This window comes from Nothoprocta perdicaria, unplaced genomic scaffold (genome assembly GCF_003342845.1).
Source record: "Nothoprocta perdicaria isolate Ctin4 unplaced genomic scaffold, notPer1 scaffold_77, whole genome shotgun sequence".
Taxonomy (NCBI): Eukaryota; Metazoa; Chordata; class Aves; order Tinamiformes; family Tinamidae; genus Nothoprocta; species Nothoprocta perdicaria.
Window position 1 is genome coordinate 3,208,199 of NW_020456054.1, and position 13,635 is coordinate 3,221,833.

The following is a 13,635-nucleotide window of genomic DNA, read 5'->3' on the forward strand; positions in this document are numbered from 1 at the left end:
AGTCTTTCAGGATTATATGCAGGTGATTACTTGCAGTGAGGAATTAACATCCCATGAAAGAAGAAGAAATTGTCCRAATTGTCAACCAACACCACCAGGCACATGATGGCTCTGGGAGACATCAGCTCTTTAGGAGGAGAGGGAGCATCCTTTGTTCCCACAGATTTGTCCCCCAGAAAACCTGCACTGACAGTCTCCAGTTCTGGACATCAGGGGTTAAAGTTCCTGTCCAGATCCTGAGTTAGGGAAGGATCCTCCTTCCTTGATTGTACTACCTCCACCTCAGCTTCCAGCAATGTTACCCTAGTAACTAATGAACCACAGTGTCCTCCCTCCTTGCTCATGGACCTGTTTCTATTTGTACATATATGGGCAGATACACACACAGCTGCACTTAAAATGCATCCCGTATGCTTACTGTATATGATTAGATATGTGAGTATTGAGTTTGGGATGAATTGCTTTAGTTTTCATGATTTCCAAAAAATCATTGCAGAAAAGATTAAATGAACATATTATTTTAGTAAGGATAAATGATATGAATAATAATGCCACCCAGGGTCAAGGAGAGTAAAACAGGCATAAACCACAATTCTCCCTTTTACTGGACAAAGCCTACAAATTATATCGCATTGTGTGATGTTTTTGTGGGCTGTCAGAGGGTGAAATAGTTTTCGCTGCCTCTGACAAAGCAAAGCATCCCGAACTCTTTTGCCTAACACGGGATTGGAAGTAAGTGCATTTGCAGGGATGAAAGGCACAGTGCCACCTACCTACCTACTGGCTGAAATTAGGAATGTTATTTCTCATGCATTCTTTCATGGGGTCAAAACTAAGTGCATGTTAACTGCCTTCAGTTATGGATATTCTTACGTGGAATGCTTAGATTGAAAAGTGCCAGACTTTCAAGCACCTTTTGACAACAACAGAGAATTTCAGGGTGAACTGAGGAATACTTAATACTGAAAATCTAGGAACATCTTAATTGTTAATTCTACTGAAGTTAGCAGAGCAAAGACAAAAAARCTTGTATTATTTTTCCCTTTTCATAACCCCTAGGATTCATAAATGTGTCACACTTCCTTATTGTCAATTTGCTTGGGAAATCACTGCTGACATCTGAGCTAAGAGTTTATTATGATTCTATTCAGGCTGTCTTTCAGATATAGTGAAGATTTCTTGGATTTTGACCAGCTTTAAATTCTACTGAAAGTGAGCAGATGAACATTAAATTAAAAAGGTTAATTGAAACTGAAATATTGCATTGGCAGAGCTAATTGTTTCAGTTAAAAAGTTGATTAGCTTAATTGAATACTTACAGAACTAAGACAAAAAAGTTGTGCACGTGTTTCCACACATACARCAATAAATGTACTTGTATTCCAAAGATAAATAGCCATTAATATTCCTTAAAAACAGTGGCCCAAGATATTTGCAAAACATYTTTTTTCTGTACCTAAAAGACATTTTTATTATTATTATTGCCTAACCAGTGACCAGTTTCTTTTAGAATTCCCTAGGTTTTATGTTTACACTGAAGTCTTGAAAGGTGTCATGGTAAAGAGCTAACCTTGTATTAGTACTTGGCCCAGTAAATACTCAAATTTTGCTTAACTGACTGTATGATTCACTTGTTTAATTAGTGGACTTTCTGGGACTGACAGCAAGATATCCATGAAAAAGAGTTATTATATAAATTTATTTATTTATTTATTTTCCTGATTGGAGAGGTAGCTGTGCTATCTTAGTGAAAAGAGAAGGAAAGAGCCATTCCTTCCTGCTTTCCTGAATGAAAAGAGTCTGCACAGTGGTTAACTTTTCTGGGGAAGGACTTTTCTTCATTTGGCATTTCTTAGCAGCAATGTCAAATGAAGATTTTTGTCCTTTGAAGTATCTGTATTCTCAGCCTGGGGTGGGAGGTGACTGATCTTAACCTTMGTAGTAGTGCAACCAATTTCAAATTGATCTGATTACATTTATATGATCACAAAATTTTTTTAGCCAGAGGAAGCACTTGCAGTGTATTCCAAGATAAAGGGTAGCACAAGTTATTTGGAATATGTTTAAACATGAATAAAATGTTTTAATTGGATTATTTTAAAAAAGGTTTTTGTTTGAAAATATCTACAGTTAATAAAAATTATATTGGGTAATTTACTACTCAAAAAACATGTTATGGTCCTAAATAGCAAAACAAATGGAATATTTTATGCAATATCTAATAGTATATTTTAAATTCCGCTTATCCCCTGAACTGGGTCTTTGACCGGATTTCCATTGCAAAGATTTCAGGAATACAGTTCAAATATGGTAATTTCAAACCTTTAGCAAGCAAACAGACCTCATTGGGTTTATGGCATTTAAACCTGTATTTTACTAGGTACTTGGCCCAATTAGGGCAACTGCCTCAGTTACCTGGGTGTCTATGCGAGGACCAGCACCGTACTAAAACCACCAGTGTGGGTGAGTGGGAAGCATGCTTTTATCCCAGAAAAAAAAGGAGTTTAGCTGCATTAGCGTCTTGCTTCCCACAAAGCAGGGATGGAGACACTAGGTACTCTGAGGCATCGAGGTGGATGGACAGGCCAGGACGTCTCCTGTTTGTTGACTGTAGATCTCTCCAAAAGAAAGCTTTTCTCTTCCCATCTCTTCCCATCTCAGAGTGAAAGGGACTGCTGTGTACCCTTTAACTTCAAGACTGCCTTCATTGGCGTTTCCTGCTCTTTCTGTRTTCTTAGTGACTTCCACTGCCTGCCATACTTTTCCGTGCTCCTTTTCCAACTGCCAAATGCGCTTTCTTCAAATCCATTCTTTAATATTTTTGCTCTCATCGTCAATAATCCTGGCTGTTTCTCATTTCTTGAATTGTTTCCTTATGTCTTGTCCTATGTTTGTCCTGTCTTTGGCAGCAAGCTTTAGGTATATGTTCATAAAGCACTGCTTACATGTATGATTCTGTACAAATGTTGATTATTACCATCATTTTAGCTGCAAATATTTTTATGCTTTATATGGAGGTATTAAGAGATATTAMCTGGACTTCACCCACACTCATATCTTCGAATGCGCCTTGATGTGAGCATCTYATATCGTTCTGTCGTGCCTGGCACAGCAGTTTTATGTGTTCCCTGTGTATCAGAGTGAAGGGCGGCCCTGCTGAGGCCTGGCACCTACTTGGGCTCAGTTTGGGAACAAGCGCTGGGGAGAGGCCGCTGGCAGCGCCGCTCCCGTCACCCTGGCAGGGAAGCTCTTCCCTGGAGAGGCCGGGATCAACACGGGCTGCCCCGGTTTGCGTGCCTGCCTCGTGGACACCCCGGGTTCCCTAGGGGTAACAGCTTCTCCACATGCGTTTCGAGTCCCTGGCTGCTCGGGCACGCAGAGCCCGGCGTGATCAGGAAGGTGACACCCGGACATGCCCGGGGCTGTGGCACGAGGTCTGSGGTCTGAAAAGAGTCTTGTCTTCAGGGCAGCTGTCGAAGGGTGGTAGACRTGCCCTGAAAGCACACGAGTCAAAAAGTCACTGATTTCTGAGGTGTCCCTAAGGGCTTGTCTGCTGTGAGCTTGGAAGCTGCTTCTGTGAGCACTGAGATAATGCAAAACAGCACAACAAGCCCAAGAGTCTGCCCCTGGGACACTGAACGGTGTTTKTTTGGGAAAAGGAAAGGTGTGTATGACCGAATGAGCAGGTAATGGGCAGGCTCACGGCCACAGAGACATRGGACTAGCTATTTGTAAAAGCAGAAAGCTGTGGCTGCAGCTACACCCTGTGCAAGGAGAGGAAACCTGCTCCGGCCGTGCCTCTCCTTCCTATCGCAGCTGCACCTTGCTGCTGAGGCCCCCCTCCAGAATGGTTTTATTACAGTGATATATTAAACGCAGGAGTATAGTGCAATGCAGAGCCATGATTAGAAGCTGAAGAAGGACCATGTTTTAAGCTAGCCATTAGTAGGTTTATTTTTTTTTCTCCCAGCTGGCAGTATAGGAGTCTGTGACTCACATAAATAACGTAAAAGACTGAAAGCAGAATGAAATAATTGTTCATTTGGGGTCAGGTTTTGATTTTAAAGAGCCTATGTGTAATTATTCTGGCACAAGGGGATTTCTGATGGTTTTAAAGCAAATAGAACTCAATATAAYAGGAAACCTGTGTCTTCAAAACAGAGAGCAAAGTGGTGGGGCTGAAGCCCCCTTTGCCGGAGCTCCACCACCTCCAACTTGCACCAACTTTTATATCAGAAATAAGTGTTCTTACAAAGAGCTTGGAGAGAAAATCTTCCTTGCAGTTTTTCTTGCACTGTGGATAGACCCATTTGGACTGTCAGGCGGGCAGTGAGGGTCTTCTTTGAAGGGCTTTTTTTAGCAGACTGCTAGGGTCTCCCTCTCAGTTAAATATGGGGAACATCTCAGCATATTTAACTGAATTGTGCACAGAGAGATAGTGATGTAAAACTATTTAMATTTTAGGAGACATTTTTTGGAGGCAGAAAATGTATCGAGTAGGTGCAGGAACGGATTTTGCAGTTCAGAAATATTTTTGCATGGCAGAATATCCTTGGCCATTAAGTTTTGGGCAACGTTCAAAGAAATCATTCCAAAAAGTGGATTCAGAATTAAGCAGGACATTCTGTTCCCTTTTGTCTCCCTAATACCCGGGGAATAACAAGCAGTGCAGTTAGCAGTTCACCACTGTAATTAGTGCAAGCTCAAAAAATGTTTCTCAATTCTCTGAATAGTTTGATCATGACTGAGCAATGTAGACACTATCTGCAGATAGAAGAATGGTGACACTAGAAGAAGAAAGTGCTTTTGCTTGCTTTTGTTCGGTTCACATCTGTGTATTTGAAATATGGCCCAAACAGAATAATGCAAAGTTGTAAATAAAATAAGGTAATGTTGCAGTGAACTTAGGAGTCCGGAAAAAAATAACCTTTCTGCCTGTATACCTTCTGTCTGTATACTATATCCGCAATGTCCTGCCAGTGTCTGCAATACTTAACTAATCCAAAGTGTTACAGATAAATTAACATTTATGAAAAGAAATTAAATACTCGAGGCAGCGTATTTTAAAGCAAGTGCTGTGCCACCTAGCAGGGTGTTTCTCATTAGTAATATTACTGATCTTGAGTTAATGTCAAACCACAAAATAAATATTGTGCTATTATACCATTTGGAAAGGTAAAAGAAAGATTTGAACGTCCATGCCTGTTTCTGAAATCCTGATATTTTACGGAAATAATATTGCGGCTGTAAGAGCATTTCAGAAAATATTCCCATTTTGCCTTCTACTATGACTGATGAGATACAAGGGGAAAAAAGGATCCCATTGGAGTGCTGGAAACAGAAAAGGGCAGAACTCTGCTGCCTTGAACATATTCCATCTGTCTTTGGAAGCTGGTTGCAAAGGGCAAGGCTGTGTGAGTGATTGCTAATTAGAGTCCTAGCCCTTTAAACTCTGTTGGTGTCAGATGAAAAATTGGTATGTGAAAATACCTGCAGGCCAGGAGGAAGATTTCAGATGCTTTTGCATACATTCTAAAATATATTTTTCCCCACCATGATTTGTTGCATAAAATAGCTGATATTTTAAATGTCTCTCTCTTCTGAATGTGTCCATTCAGTCTCTCTGCTTTTTCATGCTCTCTTCTCTGTACTCACCATTTAGTAGATACATTTTTCCTATCAAAATTTTGTTCAGCTAAGGAAAAGATTACTTTTGTTGTAATCGGTGACCGAAATTATTACATCAGGGGCATTAGGTTAATTTCCTAACTTGGCAAAACAGCGTATAATTTTAAATCCAAGATTATCTAAAGTGGATAAAGATGGAAAAATGAGCTGGTATAATGATGCATGAAATCTCCCATCAGCAAGTATTTCACATCTGCCACTTAAGGATGAACAGGACTGTGCCGTTTAAAACAAAYCCCACCTTTTTCATTGAGAATCCTGCAATAATTAACAGAAGCCGCTGTCAATCCACACACCACCTTAATTCATTATTTACCATCTATTTTCTTAGTTACTGCCATTCTGTWGTCTTGGTTTCTCTTGGTTGTGATCTCCTCATATTACAATTTAGCCTCATAGTGTTCTAATTTTAACATTGCAACACTACAAAATATAGGAACATACCAACTGGCCTGTGGTTTCAGTAGATGGCATTTYCTTTCACTGCCCAACTTGATTTTGGGTGGAGAATGAGATCTCTTCCATATGGAAGATGATAGACATCTAATATCTGTCTTTCAATATATACAGAAATGGAGGCAACCTAAATCACAGGTTGCTTTTGAAAACATAAGCCATTGTATGTCTAAAATTAACTGTAGGTAAAATCCTGGTAAAATTGACTTCACTGTTGTTGCAGTCAATGACAGCCTGCCACTGAATGGAACTGGGATTATACTCTATATTTTATATAGAAGAAGATGAAGGGTTTTTATATCTTTCTTGCATACAGACACATGTRCTCTCTCTGTTCCCTTTCCTTCTACAAATGTGTTCTGTTGGAAAAGTTCTCCAAGTTCACAACCTTTGGGAAACATATCATACCAGTAGCAGAGAGGTATGAATCAGTGAAGAGCAAGGATGTTTATATACGTCAGCAAATGTTTTTCATTCCAAAAGAGAAAGGATTTTGGCTGATGGTGCTGCAGCAACAAACTTTGTGTAGATTTTACTCGTTGGCTTCAAAAAGTTTCTTTTTACAGTTTTAAAAGCAGAAAACTCACGTGTATTTACTGAGGCATTTGCATTCAGTGCAAAACATTTTCCAAGGTCATGCATTTGTGAAAATAAATTGCTACAGCAATTTAAAATAATATATTGGATATCACGTTAAGGGAATAGGTCTGCAGCCAGCTAAGCCAGTAATAGTCTGTAATGTCGTCCAGAATAAATGGTTGCTGCCTTTTAACCATGTGTGCTTGCACAGRCAGGCTTCAGTTCTGCCCCTTCTCCACGTGTCAGAAATCTGAAGAGCTGCGAGAGGTGTCGGATCTATCTTGTTCCAGGTGTTCATGCTGAAAGGCTGCCTGTACACCCAGAAGCCAAAAAAACAGCCAATATTACATTTTACAATGGATGGCATTAAGTAAGTACCAGGGTGCCTGCCATGTTTTCATGTTTCAAAAGAAAATATGCAGTGTTGTTCTGAATCTTGACAGACATTTTATTCAAGTCTGTTCATTTTTTTTTAAAGGTGTATTTGCACCTCGCTTTGCTGTTGCACTCTTAAAGATGGACAGAAATCATTCACATCTGAAGTCTTAAAAAAGCCACATGGAACAGTTTGAAGAGCTTAGCTCTCACTACTGTTCAAGATTTTGTTTAATGTCATTACCTGTTGCTGATGGATGCATGAACTTCCAGGTGCATCAAAATGATGATTCTCCAACTCTAATTTTTAAGTGCACTAGTTTATCATTTTTCAATGATAAAACTTTTTCAGGTTTTGCCATCCAAATATAATCCAATAATTCAAGTTTTGCCATCCAAAACATAAGCACCTTTCTGTTCATAGAGTTTCAGCAGATCACTCAGAAGAAAGCAAATTTTGCGTCTCAGCCTTGAGTAGTTTTCTTACATAACTAACATTATTTTCAAAAACACATATCAGATTTCTTCCTAATGCAAAATCTTAGATGCAAATAAATTTTGAAGGAAAGGAGCCTATTAATTTTTTTTTCTCCTCATTGTTTTGAACATCTTAATGCCACAGGTTATATACAGCTCCATAAGTGCTACGTCTAAAACCTTTGCAGGCAGACTGACTGTGTTAGGAGCGGCTTGTTTGAAAGAGTCTGGGGATGCTGCTACTTTGGAGCACAATCTGCTGTACTATAGTCTCTGGTAGATCCTTTGATGCTTTTGCTCTGAGAAGCCCCTCTCATATGACCAATTCATATAACTGACAAGTATTTGCTACCAAAAGTGCTGCTCTGTACCACTTTGCTATATTAACTAAATTTCTGTGACACTRTATAGGAAAATCCCAATAGACAATGCTATTTTAAATGGCCTGTCACTGATGTTGTGAGCATGGCTGGCACTTGATACATGTAATTGACCGTGGCATTGGGGATTGCCAATGGAAATCCTGTCAGTACCTCTGCTCAGCTGGGGAAGAATGAGGGAACACCATCCAAAAGCTTTTCTTTGCCAAGTATTTCAACACCTTACAGCATGTAAAGCCATTCCTTGGAAAGATACTTGCAGGTTCTGGCTGTTATACAAATAAAATCTGGTGGGGAAAAGTCTTTTGAATTTCCCAGGAGAGGACCATATTCACCAGTTTCCACATTAGATCACTCATGTTGGCATGTCACAGTTATGAGAAACAAGAGATTCAACCTGAAATAACRAAGCAAAGATTTTCACAAGAGGCAATTAATACATTGTTTTAAAATTGCAAATGCTGGAGAACAAATCTCTCTGCCTCTTTCAAGTTCACTTCCCACCTCATTTGTGTTGTAAAACTACACTTCCACAGGCCTTGCTCGTAGCCAGGCCTGCAACTAAATATTTACCCAACAGATTTTGTTAAAGCTAGTTTTGGTGCCTCTGGAAATGAATCTACATCTGTAATTCCTAGGCACCATTTGCCTCTGGGCACCTGTAGTGGATATTAGAAGAACTGAAATAGAACTGAAATAACTGATAACAAGAGTCAATAGGCAATGGATTGGGAAAACAGAATAATCCTTCGCCTCCACAGAGTTGGTAAATAGATTTCTTTTAGCTAAAACACCGGGCTGTACTGGAGTATTTTGGTTCCCTCACATGGTGTTTGAGAAGTATTTTCAATTGGATGCTGTCAGGATTTTTGCACCTAATTTTGAGTGTCTTGGAGAGAAAGCTCTAAGTTTTGGGAAGCCTTGCAGCAGTTTGTGAGGTGAAGGTGGAAGCCAAGCACACCAGGGGGATGAGCAGTGGCCCTCRGTGACAGCCCTCGTTGCCCGACTGTATCCAGAGCAGGACAGACCTGGTCTGCTTGGGAGTGCCGTGCACCCCTCATCCATCACTGGGTGCTACCAGTCTGTGAGGCGCAACAGGCACCAGATGCAGTCCTGAAYACGTCAGGGTTGGCCACTGTCCCCACCAGGAAGTGTGTCAGATAATCCCACCAGTTTCTCTTGACATCTTGCAGTGTGACAGCAGCGTTGATCCTGCTCATCTGTTGGTCCTGCTCCTTCTATGCTTGGTCCTATGCTATGGTCCTGCTCTTGTTGTCCCAGGACAACACTCACTTCTGCTCCTCACTTCTGCTCCTCACTGCTGGTTTTGCTGTGGTTCCATCATACCTCTTGCCTTGGGACCTACTGCATAGGGCTCTTGTTTTCACCCCATTGAAAATATAGGCTCACAAGGCATATTGTAAAGATTTATTGGGCTAGTTTTAGAAACCACAGTCTGCACCACCACCTGGAACATCTTCCATTTTAAAGTTCTCCTGATGAGATCTGACATTTTCTGTGTTTTAGTCTCATTGCTTTGTTCCTAGTTAAACCCTCTGCATCATGCCTAATAATTTATCCTCTCCTCAACATTATCAATGCACAACTATTTGAATGGCGTTATTCCCAGTTCACTAACACTTCACAAAACTATCTAGATTTGATGCTCTTCTCTTCCCAGAAGTGAGGGCCTCCAGTCTCTACCTCGGATTATTTCCTCATCTTTCCCTATAACTCCTTCCATGCTGTCAATAGCTTTCAGACAACCTGGTGCCTAAGACAGAACATAGTAGTTGAGTGTGCTTGAACCAGAGCCAAGTACGGAGAGAAAGTCTCTTGCTTCYGACTCTGATGCGATAGTGCAGACCAAAATACATGTCTGCTTTTTTGCCAGAATAGGCAGAGCAGTATTAGAGGTGGCCTGAGAATTAAGCAAATGGCACTTGAGATGTGACTGCATTTATTCTTGCTTATAGATACCTGGAAGCAGCTTARTTTAAATTTGCTTATTACCAACCAAAGCTACCTTAGTATGGATGCTSTTGTACCAGTTTCAGTGCCTGTCCCATCTCAAATCGGACCTGTTTTTGTGGTCAGTGTTGTGGACACTTCTCATGAATGAGGAGTTGAGATCCTCCATGCCAGGTGAGAGTCCCTGAGGGAAAGGGACCACCTTTGGTTCTGCATATCCTCCAAGCACCAGGCCAGCAAACTGCCTCCAGGCTTATTAGAGGTTTATAGACAATTCCTTGAAGAGGAAAAGTCGTCTCTAGCTATATGGTGGTTGTAGTGCCCCAGAAGAACATGCCTCTTACCCATTATAGACAACCCAGTGATGCCTTCTTGTCCGAATTCAAGCCTAGAGAGGATATGGCTCTATAGGAAGATTGATTCCTGTAGTACTTCTACCACGTAGGCCCAGTTTGCTGTCCCATGGTCATTTGTTTTCTAGGGAAGGGAAGTGAAACTCCCTTATGTTTTCTGGAGTAGAAGCACTGTTTCCTGTCCATGAGCAGCTCTGCAAGAACTGTTGCCTTGCTCAGCTGGTGCAAGCTCAGTTCACAAAATTGGAAGAACTAATACACTGTGACCTCCAATATTAGCTTGCAGTAGGTCAGCGCATTAACTGGTTTTGCTGAATTGGGTTCTGATCATTTTTATTCCTTCAATTTATTCATATTGAAGTCAATAGTAATTCTCCCAGGTAAAATACTATCCGGCACAGGTAAAAATGTTTGCTAGAGACCATTAATTCCTCCTAGGAATGGGAAGCATACAGCATGTGAAACATTAATCTTCCTATATTGCTTTAGGTCTGCATTTAAATGTAAACTGTTGGCTTTGTACTAAATGTATGTAGAGTAATAGATATCTGAGCAGAAATTAAAGGAAAATGGGGCCTAGCATGAGTATTGCAAGATTAGTTGAGGTAGTGTAGTCTTATGTAAAACATGACAGAAGCATGTACAGAGTTAAAAGTGATGTGGGCCTGGGATTTCCTGTTCTTCCCTTTGCTTCCCTCACATTTCATCCTCCTCATCTGAAAGGTAAATCCAGGACACAGAAATTTCCCTAGATGAACGTCTGCTCACAAGCATGAGGATACACATATTTCTATGAACTGAAATGTTTATGCTGCCCTTGAGGGGAGTTTTATTACCCAAATGTTCTTTCACAATATAATTAATACTSTTTTATTGGAAATGTTCCTCTTCTAGCATATTTTGTGTTTACAGCAGTTAATTGAGTTTAGTGGGATCCAATCAGTGTCAGAGGTAATGTGTGTATCTCAGAATACTAAACCTCAGAATCACAGTGTGATTATGGTTGGAAAAGACCTTTAAGATCATGGAGTCCAACCGTAAACCCATCACTGCCGGGGCTACCAATCCATGTCCCTAAGTGCCTCATCTGCACGTTTCTTGAATGCTGCCAGGGATGGTGACTCCCTCACTTCCCTGGGCAGCTTGTTCCAAAACCTGACTACTCTTTTCCATGTAGAAATTCTTCCTGATGTCTAACTTGAACCTCCCTGGCACAACGTGAGTCCATTTCCTCTTGTCCTGTCGGTAGTTCTTTTGGAGAAGAGAATCCTGCCTCACTACAACCTCCTTTCACGTAGTTGTTGATAGTGATAAAGTCTCCCCTGGCATTTTTCTCCTTTGTCCACACAATATTTCAAAAGTAAGTGTTCTATTGTGGCTTATATAGAAGACWGTTTTCTAYGTAATTATATTGTATTTCATTTTCATCTGYTCACTACTGTAATAATGTTATTGCATAATAAAAAATGTTAATTAGATTAAAAGCAATTTGGTGTAATAAGGKTTTTTTTTGAGAAAATAAACTAGCTTATCATGCATATCTAGCTTTCTATCTTTTTAGTTACCATTTTCTTTCATTTCCCATTTCCTCTCATCCTGTATATGTTGAAATGCGTTTATTTTCTTGCATTATTCATTATTTTAAGATAATCCAACATTCACTGCCTTATAYTTAGCATCTTGATATTGTAGCGAGGACATAGAATACACGACTTACCATTTATCAAATGCATAGTTTTGCTAAAATTCTTGCCCATAATAAATTGCTTACACTGTATTAATCACCACCACAAATGAACCAGACAGATATGAAACATGTGGTAACCTTGTATGAGAGTTCAGCAACTGGAGGCCTAAATTTGCTATGAGGCAAAGACAGAATGTGTTTGCACCAAAGACAGTTTTATAACATGAAAGCTTATGCAAAACTTCTCTGGTAATGTATTTAAGGGATAACTGGTCCTGTACAACTGATGGAAAATGGAGTCCTATTTTCCACTTCACTTTTATACAAATATCCTAAGCAGCTTCCCAACATACATTCAGGTGATGAAGATGAGGAGCATGAAGACAGAATGATTCTTCTCTGTTTTTAACCCCTTCTCTTTCAGCTCTTTTTGCCTCCCAAGTGACCTCTGTACCCTGCACACTTCTCAGCCACGTGCAGAGCTATGTTCTTGGTTAGGCAGTTCTCTGCATGTGATTAAAGCCTGTCTTATATTGGAAGGTATTCTGTCTCCTCCTCTTGTACCATTTCTGAGTACCTTCCCATTCTTGGTATTCTGTTTTTTTTTTTGTCAGATATTCATTAGAGGCTCAACAGAAAAAAAAATATTGACCCCAGTTCAACAGTCCATTCCTTTTCAACTAATACTCAGTGAGCACTTGTGAAAATCCCGGTGCCTGTGGGGGAATTTAAGCATAGGCTTTAAGTCTAATGTATGTACAAAGGCTTTAGTGAATGAGCATAGATTAAAAAATGCTTTGGTTGAAAATGCTTTGGTTGGAGCCTTTCTGTGCATTCACTGCCAGGAGCCTTGTAAATGTTTCTTTTTCCCTATAGTTTGTGGTCACTTACTTACATTTTTACGAATTTAGGTATTTTATTCGTTGTTCTTTTTTTCCTACTATTTTTCTCTTATCATGCAGCACTGCCAGCCTGTTTGTTATATCTCTGTTGGATATAATGACTGTATTTCTTTACTGCTATGTGATTATTCATGGCTATGCATATGCAGGCAGACAGGTATGGAATGAGAATATACGCATACTGATTTTAATCATTATGACTTTGAGATAATGTCTCAGCTGAATATCTCAAGGGCTGAAGTATTATAGCTAGGTCTGCCAAATGAAATAATTTTAAGAAACATTTGGAATTTGTTTTCACATCACAAAGGTGTAGTCTTAGATTTCTGTCTACGAATCTGTACATGAAAACAAAATGAGAAGCAACTCTGAGAATGCCTCATTGCTAAAACACCATTTTCAGATATTAACGAGATCAGCCTCTAGGCTGCTCTAACTTGCATTAACGGTCTGATTTCTCTCTTCATGAGAGTCACAGAGACCCAATAATCAAAGAATTTTTTGTCTCGGAAGACATAGTTACCTCCAAAATTCTCACAGATTGCAGTAGCTGCCATTCTAGTGCCGTTCTTCTATTCTAGCGGCTGCTATTGTTGAGCTTCAGGAGAATTTAACATTAAAGAATGTGTGTGAGCATTTTTATTAGAGCCTTATCATTCTCTCATTTGAAATTTATTTTCCATCTTTCTCCTTGTTTGATCTGGAGAGACTTGGATTTCCATAGGAACATTTGTGAAGATACTTTTTTTAACCTATGTTGTAATTTA

General features: G+C 39.8%; 1 protein-coding gene across 1 annotated transcript in view; it reads left to right on the forward strand.

Moving 5' to 3' along the window:
* DTNA (dystrobrevin alpha) overlaps positions 1 to 13,635 on the forward strand; it is a 148,332-nt gene that overhangs the window by 39,945 nt on the left and 94,752 nt on the right. The gene's annotated exons all lie outside the window — the stretch shown is intronic.